General features: G+C 35.3%; 1 long non-coding RNA gene across 5 annotated transcripts; it reads left to right on the forward strand.

Annotated features, from left to right (window-relative positions):
• Positions 1–186: 186 nt before the first annotated feature.
• LOC107848487 lies at positions 187–9,360 on the forward strand. 5 transcript variants are annotated; one of them, XR_007047219.1, is made up of 6 exons: positions 193–340; positions 563–627; positions 1,386–1,443; positions 3,299–3,363; positions 8,273–8,337; positions 9,099–9,360. It is a non-coding gene; the product is annotated as an uncharacterized LOC107848487 (long non-coding RNA). The 5 variants fall into 5 exon arrangements; XR_007047217.1 differs by lacking the exon at positions 8,273–8,337; XR_007047220.1 differs by lacking the exon at positions 3,299–3,363.
• Positions 9,361–20,230: the final 10,870 nt, after the last annotated feature.

The following is a 20,230-nucleotide window of genomic DNA, read 5'->3' on the forward strand; positions in this document are numbered from 1 at the left end:
AATTACACTCTCTTCCACTTTTTTAATTACTTTACTCTCTCCCTATTAATATACATAACATAGCCGACATATACATAGCATTTTATGTATATGTGGGATTTTGAAATATGTTTAGGAAGTTGGGATTTTTTATAATATTAAAAACATAAATTGTGTATTTATGTAATTTTTAGTTATTTTATATCTGCTTTTGTCAGAAGGAAATAGCCAAGATTAGCAAGGCAGTACTTCTGCTTGCACTCACGCCAAAATAGAAAAAGAATACCAGACCAAATTGCTCGTTCAGTGGAAAAAAAAAAGGAAGCTTAAGGGTTGATCGGAAAATTCTTTTAGGTTCAAGGTAAATCCTATCTTTATTATAAATTTTAGTCAAGTTAATTTGATTTGGGTAGTAAAAATTTAGGCATCAAGATAAGGAATTTGCACAATTAGGTGTAATTTTGAGAATGAAATTCGATCATTTGGAAGTTAGCCTAAGATTCTAGGGCGGGATAATTTGTAGTGGTTATGTTTTAGCTTAGATCAAGAAAATTAACACGATATTAATATGATGTGATTATAGGTTTGATCCAAGAAAGTGATACGAATCATTCGGGGTGACAAATTCGGTATTTCGACAAGAGTACTGTGAGTAGTAATCTTGCCACAATTTATGTTTCTTAAATTGCATATTTTTACATGTTTTGATGAAAACAAGAGTTATTGAATGATTTGAAAAATTGCACGTGGGATAAGTTATTTACTTGATATGATATTGAAATGGTTAATTGAGACATGATATCATTATTGTGAAAATTCTTCACTTACATGAGAAGTATGTATTTTGACATATGTTTTTATTCAAGTTTACATGTATCATGATTCGATATGAACTTTAAATGATATGTACTATCCTGAAAGATGTTTTTATATGAATATCCTATTGTTTACAAAGAATTTATGAAAGGAAGTAGACCTTGATTGAATACCATGGCTAACAGCGAGATCTTTAGACCTTGTGCACCTTGTATTTACTGATGAATGTTATAGCCCTCGCTAGTGGGAAGGTAGAACTAGCATACTGATATTGATATGATATTTGACTCCTTTATGAGGGGTCCACTGTTATGGATTATTCTTAATGAAGAAGAATGTCACACTGATTACATGATTCATTCTTGGAAACCTCCTAAATATGTAATATTTCATATGATACGATGTTTTTTGAAGTTTATTACTGCACTATTGATTCACTTGGCTTACATGATACAATGATATTGTTTGTTACTGTTTTCTGAAAAAACATTTATTTCATGATGTTTTCTGACTTGTCTCCATTAAAACGATTGTGGTTAAGTGTTATTACTCACTGAGCTAGTGTCTCACTCCTCGCTATTATTTTTCAGAGAACGCAGGTGACGGTGAGAATCTCGTTGGCTAGAGAATTCAAATAGCATATTCCCGGTGAGCCCCATAATTGTTCGCGTGGGCTATAGTTTATTTTTTCGTTATATTTTTTTTCTTGAAAGCTCTTAGTTTGCTCCATAGTCATGTCTTTAGAGTTTTGAGTCTTTCGTTATTTTGGATTTATGGAATATTGGGTTTTCTCTCATCTTTGAAGATGGTTTTCGTATTGTTAGTTGGTGGTATTGGTGAATTGTTGATGATCTATGGTGAGTTATATTTGTGTTTCTATGGTGATTGTGATGTTGGGTTGTTTTGTTGATTGAATTGAGACATGAAATTTTCTTGTTACGCCCAAAACAGGGGAAACTCTGCCCGATTTTTTGTAGAATTCTGACGAGGCTTGCTTTGGAGTCCCTAAACTCCTTAGCACCGGTCATGATCCTATTCTTGGTCGTGAAAAAGTTGGTATCAGAGTGCCTAGGTTAATTCTATGACTATGGAGCACACGATAGTAGTAGAATCTCAATTATGATTATGTTGCCGGCCATTTCTATATTCGTGATTCTGCGAGAGCGTGATAGGATATGTCTGTCCTTCTTTCTCATTCCTCCTTATGTGTGCAACTGATAGAGTCAAGTTGGTGAATATAATTTTATTTATCTTTCTATCATATGTCTTGAACTTAGACCATCTAATAACAAGGCTAGTTCAATAGTTCATAAGACATCAAGGGCCACCATTGTAAACCCTCATCTACGCAATTAAGGGGAACAAAATACAGTTAGAAGGGCCAAGAAAGAGGTTGTTATGCTACTGTGTTGGATTTTCATACTCATGTGACATGTAAAAGATCTATATTTGGGAAAGAGTACTACTCTGCCCCTTTAGCAGCAAGGGAGTATTACTATTAAGACACTTATCTTCCAATAACGAGTAAAGGAAATTAATGGACATAGAGCCAGGTAGTAAATAGGTCCCAAGACCAGCTTCAGGCACCTACAAAGATTCAGGTCTACCTGAATAGATGTATCCTCGAGAGTTTCTAAAGAAAAAAAAAACTTCAGGGTTCATTGGTTCAAATAGTGCAAAGATCCTTAAAAGATTTCCGGTAAAGATGCATCAATGAAATACTTAAAACTTTTGGAGCCATGGGATGATCCAGTGAGAGGTCTATATATCTAATGCCATACAGAGTAGAGGTCATGACCACTGACCAGTATAATGTATGATATTTTATTGTAAATAAGGTTTACTCGAGCAACACCATTCACTTGGGGAAACAAGTTTACCAAGGTGTTATTGATGATTTCTTTTCCAAAAGTTAAGCGTAAGCCTCCTAGGTGTTTATGAAATTAATTTAGATTACAGATGTACCAATGTGTGTCACTAGACTTTATCATTTGGCTAGATACGGGATATCTCAAGGTTAGAGCTCTGCGAAATGGATGATTAACTGTTTGAACAAGACAACAACCTCCTACACAAAAGACTTTGACCAATTTTTGGGACAATTCTACTTGCCCAAAGGATTTAAAACACGGATATGGTAAACATGCAGCCAAGATTAGCAAGGCAGTACTTCTGCCTTCACTCACGCCAAAACAGGAAAAAGAATATCAAACCAAATTGCTCGTCCAGTAGAAAAAAAGGGAAGCTTAAGGGTTGATCAAAAAATTCTTTTGGGTTCAAGGTAAATTCTATCTTTATTGTGAATTTTAGTCAAGTTAATTTGATTTGGGTAGTAACAATTTAGGAATCAAGATAAGGAATTTGCACAATTAGATGTAATTTTGAGGATGAAATTCGATCATTTGAAAATTAGCCTAAGATTCTAGAGAGGGATAATTTGTAGTGGTTATGTTTTAGCTTAGACCAAGAAAATTAACACGATATTAATATGACATGATTATAGGTTTGATCCAAGAAAGTGATACAAACCATTCGGGGTGATAGATTCAGTATTTCGACAAGAGTACTGTGAGTAGTAATCTTGCCACAATTTATGTTTCTTAAATTTCATATTTATACATATTTTGATGAAAACAAGAGTTATTGAATGCTTTGAAAAATTGCATGTGGGACAAGTTCTTTACTTGATATGATATTGAAATGGTTAATTGAGACATGATATTATTATTGTGAAAATTCTTCACTTACATGAGAAGTATGTATTTTGACATATGTTTTTATTCAAGTTTACATGTAACATGATTCGATATGAACTTTAAATGATATGTACTATCCTGAAAGATGTTTTTATATGAATATCCTATTGTCTACAAAGATTTTATGAATGGGAGTAGACCTTGATTGAATTCCGTAGCTAATGGCGGGATCGTTAGATTTGGTACACCTTGTATTTACTGATGAATGTTACTGCCTTCGTAGAGGGAAGGTAGAACTAGCATACTGATACTGATATGATATTTGACTCCTTTATGAGGGGTCCACTGTTATGGGTTATTCTTAATGAAGAAAAATGTCACACTGATTACATGATTCATTCTTCGAAACCTCCCAAATATGTAATATTTGATATGATACGATGCTTTTTGAAGTTTATTACTACATTATTTGTTCACTTGGCTTACATGAAACAATGATATTATTTATTGTTACTATTTTCTGGAAGAACATTTAATTCATGATGTTTTCTGACTTGTCCCATTAAACGGTTGTGGTTATGTATTATTTCTCGTTGATCTAGCGTCTCACTCCTCGCTATTGTATTGTAAATAAGGTTGACTCGAGCAACACCATTCACTTGGGGAAACAAGTTCACCAAGGTGTTATTGATGATTTCCTTTCCAAAGTTAAGCGTGAGCCTCCTAGGTGTTTATGAAATTGATTTAGATTATAGATGTACCAATGTGTGTCACTAGACTTTATTAGTTGGCTAGATATGGGACATCTCAAGCTTAGAGCTCTGCGAAAGGGGTGGTTAACTGTTTCAACAAGACAACAACATCCTCCACAAAAGATTTTGACCAATTTTTGGGACAATTCTACTTGCCCAAAGGATTTAAAACACGGATATGGTAAACATACGGCCAATAATTAACCCAAGAAGGTCAAAAGTAGAAATCTTTTAGTGCAGATATAATACTAGTCGATGTGTTAGCATTCAACAACATCTTAAGCTATTAAGGTATCATTTTGGCATTGACAGGTCTATGGATGACTCCATATTAGTTTAACATGGGTATAAAGCTTGTCAGATTCTAACTAAGAGAAGGGATATCCTAAACAATTAGATTTTAATTGACTTGATGTAGTCAATTATGATATGACAACAAATGTAGATAGGTTATCTATTTCGACGAAAACACTTGCCAGTGAAGATAGTTGTGGAGATACCCAATGAACCTATTATTAGTCCAGAAAAAAAAAACAAGAGAATTACAAAGACGAGTAAGTTTATATCTATTATAAGGACTTGCCAGTTATATATTAAAGCATTTTGTGAGTCTCTTAATATGGTAAAGGATTAAGAGACCAAACACTCAAATTTGAAAGGTATAATTAGTGAGAGAATTTGGTTGATATGCTTCATGTCTACTGACTTTCCTCAACTACAACCTATAAAAGAAATAGATTTTGGTATTGATATAGTAACGAACGCATTGCACATGAGCATATCTCCATATCCTACAACACTGGTGGAGTTAAGAGAAATAAGGAAATAATCGTTGCATCAACTGGGAATCACTTTGTAGGAGAACCACTTGTATCACCATGGGATATTCATGTTTGTGAAAAAGAAAAATAGAATGCGTCCTTGATATGGTGCATTGACTCAGATAGTTGAGCAAGGTAACAGTACCTGATAAGTACCCATTATTTGATAAAGATGACATGTTTGATCAATTACACGGAACCTCCCACTTCTAACGATTATTTTGGGTTTAGTTATCATCATCTTAAAACTAAAGAATACTATATTCTAAAACAGCCTTTAGAAACTTAGTAGATGCATTTTTGAGTCCTTTATGACGTCTTTCGAACTAAACAATACTCCAACTATGTTTATGGAGATAATGAATAAGAGGTTCAAGTTGTTTCAAGGAAAGTTATTATGGTGTTTATTGATGATGTTATGGAATGTTCTCATTGCCAGGAAGGACATGTGGATAAATTAAGGATCATATTACAAATGTTATGGAACCATCAACTTTATGTCAAGTTCTCTAAATGCAAATTCTAGCTATACTAAATGACATTGCTCATGCATATCTCATCTAAGAATAATATTTTAATGGATACAAAGAAAATAGGAGCAATTCAAAAATGAACAAGGTCCATTACTCCTACATAGAGAGTCTACTTTTGGGTTTCGCGGACTAGTAAAAACGTTTCATGTGAAATTTCTTCAGAATAGTAGAGCCACTGACCAGGAAAAAAAATCAATGGATGGAGGAAAGTGAGCAGAACTTTCAGATTTCAAAAAAAAATAAATTTTTTTGTATAAGTTTCTCACTGCACAATGTTATTCTAACAATCAGCATCAGAGAGATTCACAGTGTCCTTGGTGTTTTGAGAGGGGGATTAGGATCTTTCTGTAAGATGCTTGTATGACGATTAATAACTACAGTGATATTAGATGAGAAGATTAGAGACATTACTTATATGAGAAAATCTATGATATTTACATTAACCACAAGAATTTTGTGTAAAAATTTTTAGCAGATAGATTCGAATCCTTGGCAACGCCGATATATGTAATCACTCAACGAGTATGATTGTCCTATTTTATATTATTTGAAAAGGTTCAATATGGTGACTGATACACACTAGAAATTCTTGGGTAGTTGGTACATTTAATTCCTGCAAAAAGGCTTTCAGCTAACTAGAAGTACAAATATTTGATTTAGAGCAGAAAATTCGGGAACACTGTTGACTTGTATTAAAGTTAAATATTTGTAGGCCGAACACATAAGGCTATAAATATGAGAATGTGAGGTTATGAAAATAATGAGATGATGTCCTAACTAGTAAGATTAATGATATGATTGTTGGCAGGGACGACGTTCTCCGGCTAGATAGCCAATTATGTGCTATAGATGGAGATGGATTGAAATGGGTTATTCCTTGAGGAAGCCTACACTCCAACTATACTATACACTTTGGATTCACCGAAATATACCGTGACCTGAAGCAAATTTTATGGATATGAAGTATGAAGAAATCTTTTTTTTTTTTTAAATTTGTTTGGCTAGTTAATTTGGAGTAAAAACCTGCTAGCCTACTAAAATTGCTAGGGATTTCAAAGGGAAAAAGGGTAAGGGTTGCTATGGACTTTGTGATGGAGCTACCCGAGACTGTAAGATACATAGAATGACTTTCAACTTCTGCACCCTTCATGTTGGCTATACTATATGTAATAAGAGTGGCATTAACAAATGTATTTGAATATATTTCATATGATTTCATGGTGTTCCAGTAGCCATCACCTTTGATAGAAAATCAAGTTCCACTTCGAACTTCTAGAAATATTTTCAAGAAGCATTGGGTACTCAACTAGATCTCATTACTGCATTTCATCCTTAGACGGACGGACAGTCTGAGCGTACTATACAAATTTTGAAGGATATGTTGAGAGATTGCATTCTTGATTTTGGATGTAGTTGGGATACTTACTTACCTTTAGATGAATTCGCTTACAATAATAGTTTTGAGTCAAGCATTCAGATGGCTCCATATGAAGCCCTATAAAGTAGGCGATGTCGTTCTCCTATAGGGTGGTTTGAAGTTGGAGAGGCTAAAGTTTTAGGACCAGAATTGGTACAGGATGCTATGGACAAGGTCCAATTGATTATACAAAGGTTACTCACAGCTCAAAGCAGACAAAAGTCGTATGCTGACAAGAGAAGAAGAGATTTGGTGTTCACAGTTGGGGATAAGGTTTATCTACGAGTCTCTCCTATGAAGGGTGTAATGCGATTTGAAAAAATAGGTAAATTGAGCCCGAGGTATGTAGGACCTTATGAGATACTTGAGCGTATAGGAGGAGTGGAGTATCGTGTGGCACTCTCTCCGAGATGTCTTTCATCCATCTAGTGTTTCATGTCTCTTTGCTAAGGAAGTGTATATCAGATTCTTCTCTCGTGCTCGAAGCGCTGAACTTGCAACTTGATGAGAACTTAACCTATGAGGAGGAACCAATGGCTATCATTGATCGACAAGTAAGAAGGTTACTTTCAAAAGAGTTTGTGTCCATAAAAGTCTGATGGAAGAACCATACCATTGAAGAAGCTACGTGGGAGTCAGAAAAAGATATGAGAGTCAAGTACCCTCACTTGTTTCAGTCTTCAGGTATGCACTTACTCTTAGTTCGGGAATCGAATTTCTTAAGGTGGGGACAATGTAATACCCCAAATTATAATTAGTGAGTAATTATAATTATCTAAGGGGGAAAAAAAGAATTGGGCTATTGGGCTAAAGCTCAATTTAAAAGGGAAAAGGAAAAATGTCTTTTTGCCCAAATATATATATATATATATATTATAAGGGCTTTGGCCTGAAGGAAATAGCCAAGATTAGCAAGGCAGTACTTCTGCCTGCACTCACACCAAAACAGGAAAAAGAATACCAAACTAAATTGCTCGTTCAGTGGGAAAAAAAAGGGGAACCTTAAGGGTTGATCGAAAATTTTTTTGGGTTCAAGGTAAATTCAATCTTTATTGTAAATTTTAGTCAAGTTAATTTGATTTGGGTAGTAAAAATTTAGGCATCAAGATAAGAAATTTGCACAATTAGGTGTAATTTTGAGGATGAAATTCAATCATTTGGAATTTAGCCTAAGATTCTAGAGTGGGATAATTTGTAGTGGTTATGTTTTAGCTTAGACCAAGAAAATTAACACGATATTAATATGACATGATTATAGGTTTGATCCAAGAAAGTGATACGAATCATTCGGGGTGACAAATTCGGTATTTCGACAAGAGTACTGTGAGTAGTAATCTTGCCACAATTTATGTTTCTTAAATTGCATATTTATACATATTTTGATGAAAACAAGAGTTGTTGAATGCTTTGAAAAGTTGCATGTGGGAAAAGTTCTTTACTTGATATTATATTGAAATGGTTAATTGAGACAAGATATTATTATTGTGAAAATTCTTCACTTACATGAGAAGTATGTATTTTGACATATGTTTTTATTCAAGTTTACATGTAACATGATTCGATATGAACTTTAAATGATATGTACTATCCCGAAAGATGCTTTTATATGGATATCCTATTGTCTACAAAGAATTTATGAATGGGAGTTGACCTTTATTGAATCCCGTAGCTAACGGAGGGATCGTTAGATCTGGTGTACCTTGTATTTACTGATGAATGTTACAACCTTTGCTAGTGGGAAGGTAGAACTAGCATACTGATACTGATATGATATTTGACTCCTTTATGAGGGGTCCACTTTTATGGGTTATTCTTGATGAAGAAGAATGTCATACCGATTACATGATTCATTCTTGAAAACCTCCTAAATATGTAATATTTCATATGATACGATGCTTTTTGAAGTTTATTACTGCACTATTGGTTCACTTGGCTTACATGAAACAATGATATTATTTATTGTTACTGTTTTCTGAAAAAACATTTATTTCATGATGTTTTCTGACTTGTCCCCATTAAAATGGTTGTCGTTAAGTGTTATTACTCACTGAACTAGCGTCTCACTCCTCGCTATTATTTTTCAGAGAATGCAGGTGACGGTGAGAATCTCATTGGCTAGAGAATTCGAATAGCATATTTCCGGTGAGCCCCACAATTGTTCACGTGGGCTATAGTTTATTTATTCATTATGTTTCTTTTTCTTGAAAACTCTTAGTTTGCTCCATAGTCATGTCTTTAGAGTTTTGAGTCTTTCGTTATTTTGAATTTGTGGAATATTGGATTTTCTCTCATCTTTGGAGATGATTTTCGTATTATTAGTTGGTGGTATTGGTAAATTGTTGATGATCTATGGTGAGTTGTGTTTGTGCTCCTATGGTGGTTGTGATGTTGGGTTGTTTTATTGATAGAATTGAGACAGGAAATTTTCTTGTTAGGCCCCAAAACAGGGAAAACTCTACCCGATTTTCTGTAGAATTCTGACGAGGCTTGCTTTGGAGTCCTAAACTCCTTAGCGCCGGTCATGATCCTATTCTGGATCGTGACATTAAAATACCCAAAACTTTCAAACACATCAAGAATTGATACTACTCATCTCGTGAGTCATAATTCACTTACACCAACTATATAAAGAGCTAGAATAGGAAAGATGAAAAGATTTTACAAGAGACCGGGACAATGGTTACATTGGGACAAAACATTTAGACAAAAAGCACATACATGATTACAGTCACCGGAGGTAAGCCCATACATTAGTTTTATCAGCCTGTAACATCTTTCAAAATGACCAACTTTTGGGACTAATCTCTCTCGACGACACACAAGTCTTGTTTTCACTGAAAAATTTCGTCAAACATGTTTATGCTAAATTAAACAATGTTCTTCTCAACATATTCGTTTTTGTACCTTAATTAAAGCTTTAAAAACTAAAAAATACGAAGAATTGAATAATACACAAGCAATTTGTAGCTGATGTAATTGAAGAAGTTACAACAATCAATACCAATCTGTTAAAAATCTTACAGTTCATCTTTGAACTTTTCCATTACCAAAAATAAAAGTATGCATGCACATCACCAATTAAGGACAAAATCAGAAAAACATGTAGATCTACAATAGAAGGTATCTTCTAGAGTAGTTAGCCTGTGACATGGCTGAAGATTATCTATGGAGGATGACATACCCAAAAAGATTGAAAGAAAATACACTTTTATTTTCTACGTCAAGAATTCTGAGATGCCGATATCGTTTTCGACACAGCGTCATTTTGAATGAACACGATAGAGCAACATGATGTTGTTCTTCAAATTGAATGAGTAAAAAAACAAAAGTAAGGGAAAAGTAGAAAAAAAGTAGACGAACAGGAGCAGTACTATGTGTGGTTTGATAAGAAAGTAATACACGCGTTAACAGGAGTAGTTGCATTTACATAACTTTTGATACAACAAATAATTGCAGTGTTTGTACAATCCTTGTTGGTTTATATATAAGAATAATAATGGAAACAGTGCGGATTTTGACTTTGGAAATATTAATTAGCGTGATATGGAATAACTGATTTTGAAATTACCTATTTGAATATTATTATATGATAGTTATGAAAATAAGTATTTTGAAAAGTAAGGAAAATAAGTAGAAATCTCTAGAAATAAATGTCACTTAAGTATTTTGAAAGGTTTATGGGGTTATTATATGAAGCTAGAATTCACTTTTATACCTTTTAAAAAGTTAATTTTATTTCTTCTCAAACAAAGTTATGTTAAAATATTTTATTAGTATTCAGATTTTTCTAATATTTAAACCTTTTAATTCAATAAATAAATTATACCATATTTTGATGGAAGGTTTTTAAGAATCTATGCTCTTACTAGTCCTTTTTTATAGACGCGACTACAATATTCAAACAAGAAACATATTTAACTAATAATTTACATTTCAAGTTTTTATAAAAAAACTAATAGCACTATTCAACCGATAGTCATACTTAAATCTAATAACAATATTCAAGCCAATAAACATGTTTAATAAAAAATTATATTTAAATGTTATGATCTCAATAATACTCGATCAAATATAGTTGTTTGGATTCGACGTCGGGAATACAAAGCAAATAGAAACAAGTGAGATTGGAAATAAAAAGTCGAGATTACTCAAGTTTAAATGAATCGAAAGGGTCGTGACGATGCCATGTGGCAAGGTGGTTGTATATACACAACATAGGAGAGAGAAGGGCATAACTAAAATCTGTTAAATCAATTCCTCCCTCGTGTTCTTCTTTTCCCTCCTAATTCATTTCTCTCGTAATCTAGAATCTAACTTTCTCTTCCCTTCGATCTCCATCTAAATTCTTTCCTCATCTATTCTACAGGTTATCGTAGCTATGATGAATCATTTAGTTAGTTTTTATTTATTGTAGTTTTCATTTCCTTGTAATCGAGTTTCATTGTCCATTTTTTCGTTTATGAGAAAATTAAAATTTTTCCAAAATATTCTTGTGCGTTTAATCCTTGCGATTTACTTTAGATATCGATTGAGATCATAACAAGTAGCATCATAGAAAGAACTTGTCTCGGCTGTAGGCAGTAATTCAAAGAAGATATTTGCCGAATCATCGACTTTGGCTAAATTGGTTGAATGAAACAATGTCAATAGAAGGGCTTCTATGCATGGAATTTCAGAAATAATTATGGATTTAAAAAAATTTCAGAGGTAGTATGAGAATTGCATATCCAGTGTTGACTATCAATGCAACTCTTAGCCTTATGGATGTTTACGTAGTGTTGATTGCCAATGTTATTTTTGTCTTAGTGTCTCTTTAAGGGAAATGAATGAAGGGAAAACCCAAGATGAGGTGGTTTCAGATGACTATACTATGGCTGAACTGTTGAAGTAAAAGTAGAAGTAAGATTGATTCAGAATACAATGAGGACCAGATGTTCGACGAATGTCCTCAACGAGTCAAATTTGCAGTTCTAGTTGTTCACTCCTTCTAAAAAGCAAACACTACAAAAATTGAGATCCTGAAGTCATATCTGGATTCACGACTTTATGTTCTTGCTATTGAGGATCCAATACTGAAATTGATAGGTCTCAACAATATGTCCTGTAATTATAATGTCATAAAACACCTTGAGTATGCACCTTCATCAATTTCAATAAAGTACTACTTGACATGAAGATTGGTGCCACGCTATTTGATATAAAGACGAAGGGGGATATTTAGGAAACATTTTGGGTTCCTCATGCAACTATTGGTTTGCTCCCACATGTTTTGGGTTTTACATGTCATGACCCAAAAATGAAGGTCATGATGACACTTGTTGTGGTCGTACCTTGACAAGTAAGTTTATCACCCAAGCCGATACAAAAAAAGAAAAGAAAAAAAACTGAAATATCCCAAGGTAAGACTTTTAGAACAAAGCCGAACCATATAAGTAATCATAACAATGCGAACATAACGTATCCAAAATACCAATCATGCCTAAAACCAGGTGTCAATAGTTTAAGAACTACTAATACAATTCAAGAGTCAAATACATCGAAAAATAACCACAAAAAAATAATATCTGTCTCCAAACACTAATAAAAACATAACTACTGTAGAAAGATAGAGGTGAATTTCGGAAGCATGAATGTCCAACCGCTACCTTTGAAGCTCCAACAATCGCTAGAGTTAATCAAACTAAGGAACACTTGAGCTAGGACCTACAACAAAAGGGTGCATTAGGCATGAGTACGGTCCACCTGTACTCAGTAGGTATCATAGGCCGACCAAGCAAAGTAGTAAATAAAAGATACAAAATATACACTAAGGGCACATCACCTATAATCAGAAAATGTCCCACAATGGTAGACTACACCGCTTGCACTAATAGTTCTAATATATCTCACATATATTGCAATATTACACCAAGATAGAACAAAAGTACATATTATATCACATATAGGAAGAACAAGGGAGAACATGCATATACAAGATCATCAAACACAAGTAAAAGAAGATACGATAAATACATAGATGAAAAGTCAATATGGAAATATAACACAACATAACACAATAAAGTAAGCTCCATGTATATGATAATGATGATGATGATGATGATGATGCACGAGGTCATCGCACAACCTCCGAGATTGTCGCACAATCCCTGTATGCACTTACGGAGGCAAGCCTCTTAACGCAGGACCTATGAGGGTTCGTTAACCCATATACAATCCAGATATCTCATATATATTTTCTGGCACATTCCTCGAAAAAGGGTTTTATAAGGTGTTACAATATCTTCTCCCCGGCATATTCCTCAGGGAGGGTTTTAAAAAGGTGTGCCAGTGTTTTTCAGATGTTGCCACAGTAGTACTAAGGTTTCATGAATGAGTATGATATGTGGATGTAATTCTCACAACCAATAACAATGAGTATTTTCACAACCAACCACAATGATATATTTCCACAATCATGTGAGCTAATATCCACTCATTATTCCAGTTTCATCTACGAATTTCCACATATCTCATATGCCAAATAAAGTATGAATATAATCATAATACACTAATGGTACCATATTAAGCATCAAAGTATCTTAACAACACAATATAATTATTCACTTGTATTCAAGGCTATTAATATCACATAGGACCCCATACAGTTACACATATCACACAATAACTCAATTTCGACAATTACATCACATATAGGCCTCCACATGGACACAACACATAAATAGACATTTTTCATGATTAGTTCTCACCCGTAACATGCATTTTGTATCATCATTTACTACCCAACCTAGTCTGAAAGAGTTAAGCGATAACCTATCTCAAAAGCCAAAACTGGTTCGCTACACTTCGAACCCATGAACTTACTTTTCACTACTAATCTCAAACTCCACCAAAATTATCAAATATAAAATCTACGCATCAAAACAAAACAAATGACACCCATATTGACTACTTTTGATTCAGGGTCAAAATGGACCCCCAGAATGGGTTTTCGAAAAAGAAGAGCGAAATCGAAACGTTACTTAAAAAATATATTTTTAATATTTTTACAAATATACACCTGAAAACCCAAGTCAAATCGAGTAAAAAATGAGGTTCAAATTAAAGAAAAACCATTTTTAAGCTTTACCGGGTAAAAAATCTTTGAAATTCAGGTTAAAATCAAGAATCAGAATTGTTTTGAAGGTTGAATTGATGAAAAATAGTAATTATAAGATAAAAATATTATTCAAGTGAAATTGGGGTTTAAAATCAAGCCCTAAAATTTTTGAGGTTTTGAGAAATTAATCAAGAAATTACTAAGAAAAGGGTTAATTCTTACCTTAAATCCGTAATAAAACCAAGAAATATATGTTAATCTAGCTTCCCAAGTTCTCACAAACTGCACTTTTAAGCTCCCATACTATTTTAGGGTTTAACTCTCAAGAACCAAGATGAAAAATGAGCAAAATGGGCCAAAAATAGGTTAAAAAAATGGTCATATAGCAGAAAATCTGCTACAATAGTGCAGATTTTTTTTCCACAAGTCCAAACGGACTTCGACGGAGAGCCCGAGATTCGTTCGGAGTCCGATATACACAAACAAACTATGCAACCATACTAAATTTGATATTTTGGATGTGTTGGAGAAGTCAGATTTTTGAAAAACTTTCATTTTCACAAAGTTGACCCCCAAAATCCGAAATCACAATTTTTTAAACCAAGGGTCGAAATGAGATTTAAAAGCCGTAAAACCATACCAAACATGACAACACCCTAAAATCGGCATTACGGATCTGCTGGCTAAGTCATATTTTCCATCCGAATCATTTCGATCAAAGGTGGGTCCCACACCCATATTTTCAATTTTCCAACTTTTCGATTCATAGGTCAAAATGAGCCCGGGTGCACCGGGACCCGAACCAATGGTCTACTCAGCCTAAAATCGATATTTCAAAGCTGCCGACACAATCCGTTCAGCCATCCATCGCACGGATCAAATGATATTCCCATAAATCTAAAATAAGGCTCTCGAAGCCATAAAAAACCACAATATCCTATAAATGATACCAAAATGCATCGAAAAATATGCCAATCACTCTCACACCCCACAAATACCACAATGCAACTACGGAGAGGGTAAAAAAATCAAATCACACAAAATCATAAATTTCATATATTTCATCAAGTTTTTAGGTCGTTACATCATCCACCACTAAAAATCTAGTTCGTCCTCGAACTAAGGCAAAGAAATACTTGAATCAATAAAGAGCTGAGGATAAGAACTATGCATATCAGACTCAAACTCCCAAGTAGCCTCATCTACAGGTCGATGTCGCCACTGGACCTTAACCACAAAGATCACTCTAGAGCGCAACCGCCAACATCCTTGGCCAAAATAGAGATCGGCTCCTCAACAAACGACAACCAATCATCTAGCTGAACTGACTCTCAATAAATAATATGAGAATCATCCGAAATATAGAGACTAAGCATAGAAACATGAAAAACTGGATGAATAGCTGATAGGTCATAGGGCAAAGCCAACTCATAAGCCACATCACCAACAGTCCGAAGAATCTCAAATAGACCAATATACTTGGGGCTAAGCTTACCCTTTTTCCCAAACCTCATCACACCCTTCATGGGTGAAACTCAAAGGAAAACACGATCACCAACACCAAATCTCAAGGCACAAAGTCTACTAACAACATAGCACTTTTGCCTACTCTGAGCCACTCTAAGTGTATCATGAATGACCCAGACTCTATCTAAAGACTCACGAAGCAAGTTTGTATCTCGAGGTCTCACCTTTAAAACATCGAACCTGCCTACTGGGGAGTGACAACGCCTACCATACAATATCTCAAAAGGAGCCATATCAATACTGGAATAGTAGCTATTATTATATGCAAACTCTGTAAAAGCCAAATGCTGCTCCCACTGGCCGCCAAAATCTATCACGCATGCACGAAGCATATCCTCCAAAACCTTTATAGTTCGCACTGACTGGCCATCAGCCTGGGGGTGAAACATTGTACTAAGATCCATTCGAGTACTCAACTTATCTTGAAAAGTCTTTTAAAAGTGAGATGTGAACACAGGACCTCGATTTGAAATAATGAACACCGACATACTATGCAGATGCACAATCTCACGAATGTAGATATGGGCCAACCTCTCAACACTGAATGAGACCTGAACCAAAATAAAATGAGCTAACTTGATCAATCGATCCACGATGAACCAAACACTGTTAGAACTATGAGATGTACGAGGAAAACTAGTCTCAAAGTCCATGGTGATCCGTTCTCACTTTTACTTGGGAATAGGTTACCTCTGAAGCAACCCACCAGGACTCATATGCTCGGCCTTCACCTACTGAAAACATAGGAAACGAGCCTTAAAATTGCTACATCTCGCCTCATACCACCCCACCAGTAATGTTATCTCAAATCACGATATATCTTAGTCAAACCTGGATGGATAGAATATCTAGAACAATGGGATTCATCCAAGATCAGTCTAATCCAGTCACCTATTCTCGGCATACAAACTCGGTCTTCAATCTGCAAAATTTCATCTGAATTAAGTGAGGCATCCTTAGCCTGCCCATTCAATACGTTATCTCGAATCAACCTCAATCTAACATCATCAAACTGATGAGCTCAAATTTGCTCTATCAAAGAATATCTAGCATCCACAAATGCCAAAACACACCCCGGTGTCGAAATATCAAGACTAACTATCTGGTTAGCCAAAGACTGAACCTCTAAGGCCAAAGGCCTCTCATGGGTGAAAAGATGCGCCAATTTACCCATGCTAGTTGACTTTTGGCTCAAGGCATCCGCAACCATATTAGCCTTGCCTGGATGGTAGTGAATAGTCAAGTCATAATCCATAAGCAGCTCAAGCCAATGCTGCTGCCTCAGATTAAGATCTCGCTGGGTAAAAAAGTACTTAAGGCTATGATGATCTGAGAAGATCTCACAATGGACTTCATACAAGTAGTGCCTCCAAAACTCCAAGGCAAACACAACTACGCACACTTCTAGATTATGGGTAGGATAATTCTCTCATAAGGCTTCAACTAACGAGATAGATATGCAATTACCTTGCCCTCCTTCTTCAACATAGCACCAAACCCATTACCTGAAGTATAAAAAAAATGATAAAGCCCACGCCATTCTTGGGCAAAGCCAATATAGGAGATAAAGTCAACAAATCCTTAAGCTTTTGAAAGCTCGCCTCAAAAGTATCAGACCATTGAAAAGAAATCTTCTTCTGGGTCAACTTAGTCAATTGAGTTGCAATGGATGAAAAACCCTCAACAAAACGCCTATAATACCCGGTCAAGCCAACAAAACTTTGAATCTCGGTGGGCAAAGTAGGTCTAGCCCTAACAGAAACCGCTGCAACCTTGGATGGATCAACCATAATACCTTCTTTAGTCACCACATGACCTAAGAAAGAAATGGACTCCATCCAAAACTTGCACTTAGAAAACTTAGCATACAACTTCTCATCTCTTAATCTCTGAAGCACAATACGCAAATGCTCCCCATGCTCAACCTCACTCTTGGAATACACCAAGATATCATCTATAAAAATGATAATAAAAGAGTTAAGATACAATTGAAACACCTGATTCATCAACTCTATGAATGCGGTAGGGGCATTGGTCAACCCGAAGGACATGACTAAGAACTTATAATGACAATATCAAGTCTGAAATGCTATCTTCAGAATATTCGAGGCTCTAATCCTCAATTGGTGATAACCAAACCTCCAATCAATCTTCAAAAACACCATAACACCCTGAAGCTGATCAAATAAATCATCGATGCGAGAAAGAGGATACTTATTCTTAACCATCACCTTATTCAACTGTCGATAATTAATACACACCCACATAGAAGCATCTTTTTTCTTCACAAATAAGATAGGCGTACCCCAAGGTGAAATGCTAGGTCGGATAAATCCCTTATCCAACAACTCCTGTAATTAATCCTTCAGTTTCTTCAACTCTACTGGGTCCATCCTATAAGGAGGAATAGAAATAGGCTTAGTGTCTGGCTCAACATCAATACTAAAATCAGTATCTTGATCCCGAGGCATACTAGGTAAGTTTGTAGGGAATACATCCATAGTCTAAGACAGCATGATAAGGAGCCAACCAATCCATACCCAAAATAATATCAAAATGAACAATATCTAATACAAACAAATCTATCAAAGTCTCAAGCCCGACAAAAGTCACAACGCAAGATTGATGCGCCTGATCCACTACTAAACAATCACCTACCAAGGTAGATACACAAATAGGCATGGCAAGGGGCTCTTTAACAAAATCAAAACCTAAAGTAAAATATACAAACAAATAGGAGAAAGTCGATCCAGGATCAAATAATACATATGCAGGTCTGAAAAAAATAGGGATGATACTTGTAATCACAACATCAGAAGTATCTACCTCAGGTCTAGCTGGTATAGCATAACATTGACCACGACCACCAACTGCTTGGGTGGTCTCACGACCACCCACTGCCTGGGTTATCCCATGGCACCCCCAAAACTCCACTACCTCTACCCCTCGCACCTCAAGTAGCACCCCTACTCATCATAGCTGGAATAGAAGCAGCTCGAACCATTCAACGAGGATAGTCCTTCGCCATATGGATAATCTCATCACACATATTACAACCTCTATGACCAGTCTCAATAGGAGAAAGTATAAATGAGCTTGAACGGCCACCCTAAATTACTGAACTAGAATATCCACCACCTAAACTCTATAAAGTCACCTGCACTGGCCTACCATGGTATCCATGAGAACCTCTAAAATATCTGCCTCGAGAGTTCGGACTCTTGAACTTACTAAAACAGCACATCCTCTTGGAGATGTACTAATAATACCCTCGGTCATCTTAGCGCGATCCATAATACTCTAAAGAGAATCCCCAAACACAACCATCTGAGACGTAGCCAACTGAAGGGAGACAACCAAACCCTTCACGAACTTCTGAATCTTCTCAGACTCGATGGAAATGCTATTGTAGAAATATCTGGATAGGGTATGGAAATGTGCCTCACACTCAACAACTGTCATAGAGCCCTACTCTAAATAATCAAACTCGTCCCATATATGATCTCTCAAACTGAAAGGCACAAATCTCTCTAGAAAGGCATCAATAAACTAATCCCATGACAACTCAGGAGCATCAATAGGCCTACAATCGACAAATAATATCCATTAATCTCTCATAGCATCTCTCAACTAATAGTAGTAAAACACAACTCAGAATACAAGGTATGAAAGAACTTCGCACGATAAAGAATAAAATAAGAAAAGTTTTCTAAAGATGTCCTATAGCCTTTCGAACATAGATACAGATGTCTACATACTGATCCATGAGACTTTATTAGACATCTTGTTCTTACATCGTTGAGCCCAATGAAACCTGAATGCTCTGGTACACGACCCAAAAATGAAGGTCATGATGACACTTGTCGCGGCGTACCTTGACAAGTAAGACTATCACCCAAATCAATACAAAAAAAAGAAAAAAATAAAAATATCCCAAGGTAAGGCTTCCAGAAAGAATCCAAACCATATAAGTAATCATAACAATGCGGAAAGAACTTATCCAAAATACCAATCATGCCCAAAATCAAGTGTCAATAGTGTAAGAACTACTAAAACAATCCAAGAGTCAAATACATAAGAAAAATAACCATAAAAAGTAATATCTATCTCCGAACACTAATAACAACATAGCTACTATAGAAAGATAAAGGTGAACTTTGGACGCATGAATGTCCAACCGCTACCTTGGATGCTTCAATAATCGTCGGAGTCAATCAAGTTGAGGCGCACTCGAGCTAGGACCTACACCAAAAGGGTACATTAGGCATGAGTACAGTTCACTTGTATTCAGTAGGTATCATAGGCAAACCAAGAAAATTAGTGAATAAAGGATACAAAATATACACTAAGGGCACGTCACCTATAATCTAAAAATATCCCACAATGGTAGCCCACTCCGCTTGCACTAACAGTTTTAATAAATTTCACATATATTGTACCATCACACCAAGATAGAACAAAAGTATTTATTATATCACATATAAGAAGAAGAATGGGGAACATGCATATACAGGATCATCAAATACACGTAAAAGAAGATACGATAAACAAAGATGAAAATTCAATATGGCACTACAATACAAAATAACACAA

Source organism: Capsicum annuum, chromosome 11 (assembly GCF_002878395.1).
Source record: "Capsicum annuum cultivar UCD-10X-F1 chromosome 11, UCD10Xv1.1, whole genome shotgun sequence".
Lineage (NCBI taxonomy): Eukaryota > Viridiplantae > Streptophyta > Magnoliopsida > Solanales > Solanaceae > Capsicum > Capsicum annuum.